This window comes from Emydura macquarii, unplaced genomic scaffold (assembly GCF_026122565.2).
Source record: "Emydura macquarii macquarii isolate MOO-44397 ecotype Brisbane River unplaced genomic scaffold, CSIRO-AGI_Emac_v2 contig_2473, whole genome shotgun sequence".
Taxonomy (NCBI): domain Eukaryota; kingdom Metazoa; phylum Chordata; order Testudines; family Chelidae; genus Emydura; species Emydura macquarii.
The window spans coordinates 29,600,824-29,609,496 of NW_027132610.1; the positions used below are offsets into that span (position 1 = coordinate 29,600,824).

Below are 8,673 nucleotides of genomic sequence, written 5' to 3' on the forward strand. Positions count from 1 at the left end.
CTTTAGTTCTGGCAACTGGATATATAAAATTTATTCAGGACTTGTGCCCAGATGATAACTGGGCTAATTATGGTCATCCTGTTCTTTAGAGACTCCATTGTGATATCCCAGTATGTTAACTGAGAAAATGTGAGTGAGTCACCAACACCAGAAAATTCACAGATAATTAAAAATACAAACAAACATACCTTTATGTATTTCTGAACCTCTTGGAGTATATTTAAAGCTGGATTCTAAATTAATTGTAGCTACTCAGGAAAAAAAAAAGACTTGAACATCATTGTGGTCAACTTTATAAAAACCCTGCTCAAAGTGTCGTAGCTATCGAAAAAGCTAACAAAATAGGAAATGATAATGAAAATATTGTATTTTCATTATATGAATTGATGGTACAAACTGTCTTGATATACCGGGTTCATCTGTGGTCACTTTTATTTCATAAAAGAGAAAGAGTAGTAGAAGCCCACAGATAGGGGATAGCAATGTTTAGAGGCATGGAAAGTCTTCCATAAGAGAGCGTTTGAAAAGATTTGGAATTGTTTAACTTAGTGAAGAGATGAAAAAGAAGAGACTTGAGTGATAGGTAAATTGGACTGCTCCTTCTTACCCTTCCTCATATTGCAAGAACAAAGGGATATTGAATTAAAATGAAAGGCAACAAATTTTAATCTACTAAAAAGAACACATTGCCATGAGATAAATTGAGGCCAAGAGTGAAATCCTGGAGTTTTCCCATTGACTTCAGTGGGGCCAGGATCTAATCCCTATAATTTAATGGGATTCAAAAAAGGATTAGGGATTTGTATGGATAATGAAAACATTCTCAGTTACTTGATGGGTAAAAATATAGGATTTTTTTTTATGGATGGTAACCCTTGTATTTTAAAACATAAGCAAATCACTTACTGATGGATGTTAGGAATAAACTTCCCCAATGGGTAGATTATTCTGTAATTGTTCACTACAAGGTTTCTTGCACCTTCCTTTGAAGCTTCAAGTATAGGCCAATGACAGAGATAGAAGACAGGATTAGCTGGACCTGCTGGTCTGATCTAGTATGGAAAAAACTATCTTGTTAACATTTTTCTAAAATGTCAAACATGATTTTGTTTTTTGCAGAATCTCTCTAAATTAAGTGGCTATATTTAGGTGGAAAAATATACACACAACAAAACAAACTTAAACATAATCTATTTATAGTTAGTAATTACATGCTGCAGAGAAAATTGATATATAATCTATTTTAAAAGAAAATCAAGAGGATTGTTCTTAAAAAAAGGTGCCTTATGAAGCTGAATACAATTTCTCAGTAGGTGTTTTATCTTCTTTTAAGAGACAGTCCCAATAATATGTTTTAAAATATAATTATACTTCTTCCTCACTATTTAAAATATTATTCCTTAGCTGAAGAAATTAGATATTTCCTCTCCCTCCATTCTGCACAGAAGCTGTTTATTTCAAAAATTGCTCAGAAAAGAGACATCCAGTCTCTTCCTCACTTGGGATTATTGGTCAAATGTAATATGTGGCCAGTGGCATCTTAGAAATTTGCTAATGTTATCAGTCCAAATGCAGCTCAATCTTAATGTACGTGTATTTATGCCGTTCAAATATAAAACATAATCGGGTTATACATATCCAATATTCATTGCAATTGCAATTCACTGAGAGACTATATCTTTTGCACACTGACTTAATATGAACCTTCAGTGGCACTAGATCAATAAATTAAATGAGTTGCTTTCCTTGCCTATCATACTGTGAAATCTCAGAAATTATGACTAAAAATAAACTATGTATAAATGTGAAAACTATACAATTGTTTGTGGATTTGTGTACATATTTTATATTAATATAAATATTTAAATCTGATGATGACCAACTTTTATCTTTATTATCAACTTTAAGATTTCATTTGGGAAACTTCCAATACCAAACATAGAAAATAATTACAAAGGGTAAAAGCTTTATTATAGTTCATTTAAAAAGTTTATTCCATTTTTACACAAAAGGAAAGCATAAGTATTTTAAGGCAAAATTATATTTACAGATTTTTGTTCTCTAAGTGGATTCTGTAATTAGGAAAAAGTGAAGTAATAGATAACAGGAGAAGCAACAGAAGGATGTATGTGAGCCATTAGTGATTATCTTCCAAAGGTCATGGAAGATGGGAGAGATTCCAGAGGACTGGAAAATGGCAAACATAATGCCAATCTATAAAAAGAGGAATAAGGACAACCTGGAAAATTACAGATCGGTCATCTTAACTTCAATACCTGGAAAGATAATGGAGCAAATAATTAAGCAATCAGTTTTCAAACACATAGAAGATAATAAGGTGATAAGTAACAGTCAGCATGAATTTATCAAGAGTAAATCATGTCAAACCAACCTAGCTGTATAGAGGGGAAGCAGTGAATGTGATATATCTTGACTTTAGTAAGGCTTTTGATACTGACTTGTATGACCTTCTCATAAACAAACTAGGGAAATATAATCTAGATGGAGCTATTATAATGTGAGTGTATAATTGGTTGGAAAACTGTTCCCAGAGAGTAGTTATCAGTGCTTCACAGTCAAGCTGGAAGGGCATATCAGGTGGGGTCCTGCAGGGATCAGTTTTGGGTCTGGTTCTGTTCAATATCTTCATCAGTGATTTAGTTAATGGCATAGGAGAGTACACTTATAAAGTTTGCGGATAATACGAAGCTGGGAGGAGTTGCAAGTGCTTTGGAGGATAGGATTAATATTCAAAATGATCTGGACAAGCTGGAGAAATGGTGTGAAGTAAATAGGAGGAAATTCAATATGGACAAATGCAAAGTACTCCACTTCAGAAGGAACAATCAGTGGCACACACAAAAAATGGGAAATGACTGCCTAGGTAGGATTATAGTGGAAAGGGACCTGGGGGTCATAGTGTATCACAGCCAAATATGAGTCAACAGTATAAAACGCTATTGCAAAAAAAGCAAACATTATCCTGGGATGTATTAGTGGTGTGTTGTAAGCAAAACATGAGAAGTAATTCTTTGACTCTACTCCATGCTGATTAGGCCTCAAATGGATTATTGTGTTCTATTCTGGGCAGCACATTTTGGGAAAGATGCAGATGAATTGGAGAGAGTGACAAAAATGACTAATGGTTTAGAAAACATGTCCTATGATGGAAGATTGAAAAAATTGAGGTTAATTGAGATTGTTTTAACTAGAAAAGAGAAGACTGAGTGGGGACGCAATACCAGTTATCAAGAACATGAAAGGTTGTTACAAGGAGGAGGGAGAAAAATTGTTCTTTAAACTCTGAGGATAGGATAAAAAGCATTGGGCTTAAATTGCAGCCAGGGAATTTTAGGCTGGACATGAGGAAAAACTTTCTAACTATCAGGATAGTTAAGCACTGGAATAAATTGGCTAGGGTGGTTGTGGAATCTCTGTTATTGGAGATTTTTAAGAGCAGGTTAGACAAACACCTGTCAGGGATGGTTTAGGTAATATTTAGTCCTGTCTTGACTGCAGGGGACTGGACTAGAAGACCTCTCGAGATCCCTTCCAGTTCTACAACTTTACGATTCTGTGTGTATTTATGAGTTTAATGGAGGCTCACATTTAAGCTACATAATATAATGTTTCCAAGTAAGACAGTCTTCTGACTTTATTCCTTCTGAAATGTATAATATAAATTAGTTTCTCCCCTCCCATTTCAGTGTCTGCTGGTGAATCTTTTCAAAAGAGGCAGGGCAGTTTACTTTTCCAGAAATGGGTTGGACTTGGGTTATCTTTTAACCATCTCTGAAGGCAGAATTTGTGCATAATTTTAGCACTGTGTTTCACTAATCTGTTTAGATACTGAAGTATATTGCAAAGTTCTCTCCATTTAATTGAGTCTACAAGGTTTGCTTTGTGGAGTTTGTGAGGAGTCCAGCAGAGCCTGTTGAGGAAATTGGCCTATCTGAGGTGTAGGTGGATGAAGAAAAGAGCAGCTTTATACTGCAATAGATAGCTTTTCAAATACAGGTAAGACAGACATCAGACCGGCCCTGTTAGTGATTTTTCAGGTAGATCATTCTGCCGCTCTCTTATGCTAGCTTGGCTTAACAAAGAAGTCTTTGCTGAGGTTAAACACAAAAAGCAATCTTACAAGAAGTGGAAGTTAAGTCAGATGACATGGGAGGAGTATAAAAATACTGCTTGAGCGTGCAGGGGTGAAATCAGGAAGATCAAATCACCAATTGGAGTTACAGCTAGCAAGGGATGTGAAGGGTAACAAGAAGGGTTTCTACAGGTATGTTAGTAACGAGAAGGTCAAGGAAAGTGTGGGCCCCTTCAGAATGGGGGAGGCAACCTAGTGACAGATGATGTGAAAAAAGCTGAAGTATTCAGTGCTTATTTTGCCTCTGTCTTCACAGACAAGGTCAGCTCCCAGACTACTGCACTGGGCAGCACAGTATGGGGAGGAGGTGAGCAGCCCTCAGTGCTGAAGGAACAGGTTGAGGACTATTTAGAAAAGCTGGATATGCACAAGGTCATGGGGCCAGATGCAATGCAGAGCGAGTTGGCTGATGTGATTGCAGAGCCATTGGCAATTATCTTTGAAAACTCGTGCCGATCAGGCGAGGTCCCGGACGATTGGAAAAAGACAGTGTCCATCTTTAAAAAAGGGAAGAAGGAGGATCGGGGAACTACAGACCAGTGAGCCTCACCTCAGTCCCCAAAAGATCATGGAGCAGGTCCTCAACAAATCCATTTTGAATCACTTAAAGGAGAAGAAAGTGATTAGGAACACTCAGCATGGATTCGCCAAGGACAAGTCATGTCTGACCAACCTGATTGTCTTCTATGATGAGATGACTGACTCTGTGGATGTGGGGAAAGCAGTGGATGTGATATAACTTGACTTTAGCAAAGCTTTTGATACAGTCTCCCACAGTATTCTGATCTTCAAGTTAAAGAAGTATGGGTCGGATGAATGGACTATAAGGTGGATAGAAAGCTGGCTAGATCATTGGGGTCAACGGGTAGTGATCAATGGCTTGATGTCTAGTTGGCAGCCGGTAACAAACGGAGTGCCCCAGGGGTTGGTGCTGGGGCCAGTTTTGTTCAACATATTCATTAATGATCTGGATGATGAGGTTGATTGCACCCTCAGCAAGTTTGCAGATGACACTAAGCTGGAGGGAGTGATGGATACGCTGGAGGGCAGGGATAGGATACAGGGTGACCTAGACAAATCGGAGAATTGGGTCAAAAGAAATTTGATGAGGCTGAACAAGAACAAGTGCAGAGTCCTGCACTTAGGATGGAAGAATCCCATGTACTGCTACAGACTGGGGACCGAGTAACTAGACAGCAATTCTGCAGAAGAGGACCTGGGGATTACAGTGTACAGGAAGATAGATATAAGTCAGCAGTGCACCTTTGTTGCCAATAAGGCTAATAGCATAATGGACTGCATTAGTAGTAGCATTGCTAGCAGATTGAAGGAAGTTATTATTCCCCTCTATTCAGCACTGGTGAGACCATGTTTGGAGTACTGTGGCCAGTTTTGGGCCCCCCAATACAGAAAAGATGTGGACAAATTGGAAAGAGTTCAGTGAAGGGCAACAAAAATGATTAGGAGCACATGACTTATGAGGAGAGGCTGAGAGAATTAGTCTTGTTTAGTCTGCAAAAGAAAAGAATGATATCAGCCTTTAACTATCTGAATGGAGGTTCCAGGGAGGATGGAACTAGGCTGTTTTCAGTAGCAGTAGATGACAGAACTGCGAGCAATGGTCTCAAGTTGCAGTGGGCGAGATCTAGGTTGAACATTAGGAAAAGCTTCTTCACTAGGAAGGCAGTGAAGCACTGGAATGGGTTACCTAGGGAGGTGGTGGAATCTCTATCCTTTGAGGTTTTTAAGGTGTGGCTTGACAAAGCCCTGGCTGGATGATTTAGTAGGGGTTGGTCCTGCTTTGAGCAGGGGGTTGGACTAGATGAGCTCTTGAGGTCCCTTCTAACTCTAATCTTCTATGATTCTATCATTCTCTTTATATGACATTTTGGATGGTATTTTTGGAAGCACTCAGAACTGATCTAACTCTCTTTTGCACTTTCTTCATGTCAGTTTTTTTTTGTTTTTTTTTTCCAAACCAACTTTGGGAGGAAGAAGATGCAAGAAACAAAATGATAGACAGTTATCGAATAACTTGCCAGGTTGATTAGTGGTTGCCTTATGTCCTGAAGCAAGGGGTTTTATATCTCTTATACATTTTTGTCTTGTCTAATGCAAGTGATAATCTTCCCTTCACAGAGAAAGAAAGATGAATGGCAACTCAGGATTGCAGGAAAAATTGCTGAGTTCTATGCGGTTTGAACAGATGATGGGTAAATTTTTCAAAACTGCCGAAGTTCCATTTTCAAAAGTGCCTTAGGACAAGTCTACATTACAAATTTAGGTTGACCTAAGTTATGTTGCCATACAGCCACTGTAGTAATTAAATTGTTTTTCATATCCACACTGTTCTCCTTGTGTTGGCAGTGTGCGTCCTCACCAGGAGCGCTTGCACCAATTTAACTGTCAGTGTGGGGCTTGTGAGATGGTTTCTGAAAGGCAGCAACAGTCGATGTAAACAACACAGTGTCTACGCTGACACTGCATGCACCTAACTACATCGATCTAAGCACTATGCCTCTCACGGCGGTGGAGTTATTAAGTCAGTGTAGTGGGTGAGTTATATCGTTGGGAGCTACATTTTAGTGTAGATGCTTATAGAGTTAGGTCGAAATAAACTGCCTCACTTCAACTTAATTTTGTAGTGTAGACCAGAGCTTAGGCACTGAGATTCCACTGACTTACCCTTATAACTTCAGAACTGCCTGAGTCACATATGAAAATGAGACCTAGACTTCTAAGTCACTTAGGTGCTTTTGAAAAATTTACCACAAACTATTCTATAATTTTGGTTATTCCAAGTAATTGTTATGGCCCCACAACGATTTGAAAAGCGTTCCTTCAACTTCCATTTAAAAGACTAAGCAGCAGAACAATTATTTCTCAAAGGTCCTACTCAAAGCAAGGAAAGGTGTCAGAATTAAGCCCCTAACTTTATATAAATACCTGTCTAGCCCACCTTTGCTATAGAGAATGTCACTGTAATGTAGGATGAGGGGGTGGTAACTAAAAGAGAAAAATGTCTGTTTTTAGATTGTTGGTCTTTGAGAGGGGCTGAGGAGATCCTAAAAGCCTTTCATCATTTATTTACTTTTTAGATCTCCCTTTGCTCAGTGATAATTACTCTAAACCTGTTTGTCAAAGTCCCTGGAAAATCCTACTTGAAGTTCTCACCAAAGAAAAAATGACATTTTTATAGGTTGTCATTGCTTGGAAGTGTTTTTTGTTGTTGTCGTTGGTTTTTTTGGGTAGTACAGTAGCAATCGTGTATTGCATTGCAGTGTAACTTACTTTACACTTCCAAAGGCTTATTTCTCTGTAAGTACAGTACCATAGATATGCACTCTTTTGGATTAAAAGTAGGCTATGACGTACACATTGTGCAAAAAGCAGAGATCTTTGTAGCTTATATATCTTATTTTTTCATTTAGCAATTCTTTGGGAGGGAAAAAGTCATCAACACCCCCCAGTTGCTCAAGACTTCTAGAAGAACTTCTGGCTTTTCCTAAGGACCAGGATACAAGAAAGATGGCTGGTGTGATCGGGAGGAATCCAGACCTGAACAGCACAGAAGAGACTTTTTAAAAGTTCTTAGTTGTATGATGCAAAATACTTTTTACATATGAAAAAAGCAAATTGTTATTGCTACCATCAATAAACCCACAGTGCACTATTCTGGTCTTTGCCTCGTATACTGCTTATCTTTTGGTATTACTTAAACTTCAGTATTATCCTTTTTGTTCATTTGGAGTGGATTTTGGGTCCAATCCTCCTTCCATTACAGTAAATAGCAAAACTCCTATTACATTAAATGGAAGCAGGATTGGACCCTTAATTTTAATTTATTTTTCTAGAATAACAATTCTAAAACTTGTTAGAACATCTCCAGTAATTATTATACAGTGGAATTATGGACTTACTCCCACACAACTTGCTATGTTTCTCTTCCAAAATTACCTAAGGCCAAAGTTATGACTACATGCTACGCTGGTCACGAAATGTGTTTAAAAGGCTAATGAAGGATAATTGGTCAGTATTTCAACAGTAATATCCTAAATAATTTTAGCTAAATATTTCCTTTTTTAAATTGATTGTACTTTGCTGTGGAAACGGATACTGTCTGAAAGTGGCACAGCAAGATATGGCTTTAATTGGACTTACAGCACCAAGGACAGACTCAAAGGCACAGGAGAACATAGAGTGCACTTGAACTGTTGAATAGTCACTTCTCTTTTTTTTTTTTTTTTTTTTTTTTATAATTTCACATTTTGGTTTTATTGTTTCATTTACTGGTGGAAATGTTTTAATTAATCTTCTTTGAAGCTTGAACAAAGGACCACATGTGGGGAAGGCTACATTTTATTTTAAGCCTTATCTTTGTGATAGGTGTGGCTGGCCCCTTGCTCACCTTCTCCTGGGCCACTTCCTCCCAGACCTTGTGTCTCAGTCTAGAGTATGGCTGTAGTTTACTTCAAGTCTTTACTTCAAAATCCCTGCAGTGTAGGGCCAATGCCTGTGAT

General features: G+C 37.9%; 1 protein-coding gene across 3 annotated transcripts in view; it reads left to right on the forward strand.

Annotated features, from left to right (window-relative positions):
- Window positions 1-7,828, forward strand: part of TDRD3 (tudor domain containing 3) — a 208,888-nt gene extending 201,060 nt beyond the window's left edge. For all 3 annotated transcript variants that reach the window (XM_067563207.1, XM_067563208.1, XM_067563209.1), the window contains one exon: window positions 7,585-7,828. The gene's annotated coding sequence lies outside the window, so the exon portion shown is untranslated. The remainder of the gene's footprint in view (window positions 1-7,584) is intronic.
- The last annotated feature ends 845 nt before the right edge of the window (window positions 7,829-8,673 follow it).